Raw genomic sequence first — 2,336 nt, 5'->3', positions numbered from 1 at the left:
GTGTGTGTGTGTGTGTGTACGTGTGTATGAGTGTGCATATGTGTATGTGTGTATGCGTACGTGTGTGTGTGTGTGTGTGCATGTGTGTGAGTGTGTGGGTGTGTGTGTATGTAGTATTAGATGCTGGCCCTTAATATTACGACGGATCTCTCCTGGCTAACACACATCCTTAACTGAAACGACATCACAAAGATCGACTTTCAACTTCACAGCCGTAAAAATACTTCAAACCGCAGACGACCCTCTCCAGTCCTCAGGTGAGGAGGCCTACAGCACAGTTTGGCTCCCATACCGAGGACGGTGCTATACATACAGACATCCAAGACTTCATTCAAATAAAAGGCCACTCGGCTGATTAGTATAAAGTCACTCACCAACGTACTTCAGCCTCTCACCCGCGGACGTGCTGTCTCCTCCGCCTTCTGTCCTTTTCACTACAACTCCAGTGGATTCTTCTCCTGGGAACATACACGTTTCTATACATCGTCATCATTGTTGTAGTCATCATGATAGGTACAGTGCAGTGGAATATTCAACCACAAAGAATCAACTCACATGACAATCTTCGATTCTCTCATTGAATTAACATTCACACACTCCCAACTCATGCGATTCTAAGCCCCCCCCCCCTGCCATCGTTTCAGCTGTGTCCACCCGAACCCGAACCCTGCACTAACTCATCTTCTTCACTCGCTCTCTGTGATTCCCTATTTAAGGCACACATTCATTCTGAGTTCCACAATTCAATAAAGTCCATTAAATATATTACATACTCTGCTTGCTTTCCCTCCTTAAATATGTCTGAGTAAATTGCACCCTTTTTTTTTTTGGTGCTTGTTGACACATGGAATAAACTTCTTAACATTTACCTTGTATCAATAAATAGTCGTATTGATCGAAAATACCAACAACATCTCAACTCGCTCAAGTAAACCGTTGCCTGGCAAACAGCAGCACTTCGCACTTCTGATCCTCACATGCGAAAATCTCAAGTTTTCTGCCTTTTCCCTTGCAAACCTGACATTTTACTTCAAATTATTTCATACTTTCCCTGCTGCCCCTCTTTCTTCCTTCTCCCGTCTCTTATGGTTCCGCCTACAGTATTACTCTGTCTCCACTTCATCTAGCCACAAGATGGGACTTTGTTCGAGCCATGAATCGAGGTTGTAACCCTCAACAGTTTGCCCTCTGGACACTATTCTCCACCGGTGTTATAAATCCGTTTCATCCTCCTTCCTGCCATAATTGTCTGTTTGTACTTCTCTGAGTTTACAACTTAAGTAAAGGCTGTTCTTCACATTCCATGTCTTCCTTCTCCAAATCGTCTTTAATTTTGTGGCACTCAAGTAGGGAGTTGTTTGCCAGAATGTATTGTTTGATTCTATTAAACGCTGCCGAGATGTCCTCATTACCAAAAGTTATGTCAGGGAGGATATGTTGGTGATTTACTTCAATTAAGTCAATCACATCAAGATCTCTGAAGACAGAGCAGAATTAGTTCTGTGGAATCTCCTCCATATCTTTGGCGGCATTGTGAAGGATGTTGTGTTCATCAATCAATGGCCAGTGGAATAAACAGTGGCCTGATGCTTGTTTTCTGGAAAGGAATAAAAGACTTTGGGCATTAATGATAAACCTAAATGTAGTTCTGAGGAGGTTGCATTTTCAACTCCATTTATTTGCTCTCGGGAAGGGGTGCTGCTGCTGCTGGCAGTCTTTTAACTGATCCATCAGTTCTCTTTATCTTTCTGATGTTTTTTTCATCTTTTTGGCTTTTCATTTTGGAGCCTGCATTTATTTTTGTCGGTGAGTCTTGCTGGTTGGGGTGTGCTTAGCGCATAGGGGAGTAATAGTATGTTCAAGTCACTTTTATTATGGATGGGAGTGAGAGTGAAGGGTCAGTCCATAAACATGAGATCATGGGTGATTACACTCCAGTTCCTTTATCTATGTCCAAGTTAATGCATTGGAATCAGTGATTTTGGTCTAATCTTAGGCGAACAATTATTCTGTGCTGATGAAGGGAAATAACCCGGAAATCGTGATACACAGATATTGTTTTGAGCTGAGTGGGGGGGGGTGCTAGATTCCCTTGTTTGAAAATATAAGGACACAGATCGTGTCGTATAGCCAGCTGGAGACGATGTCTCCTGGGGCTAAATTACAGCAACATTCGTCCTAAACCAGGACTGCCATGTTATGTTGGCAAATAATTTTTACTATAATCTTAGGCTGTTGAAGATCAGGCTACAAAGTACCATGTCATGGCCAAACAGAAAGGTTTTTTTCGACTCTGATATGAATGGTGATAGCATGGTTGCTCAACACTTGGTCCA

The sequence above is a fragment of the Octopus bimaculoides genome, chromosome 4 (assembly GCF_001194135.2).
Source record: "Octopus bimaculoides isolate UCB-OBI-ISO-001 chromosome 4, ASM119413v2, whole genome shotgun sequence".
Classification (NCBI taxonomy): Eukaryota; Metazoa; Mollusca; class Cephalopoda; order Octopoda; family Octopodidae; genus Octopus; species Octopus bimaculoides.
The sequence above is the reverse complement of the archived record's forward strand: the minus strand, read 5'-3'. Positions refer to the sequence as shown.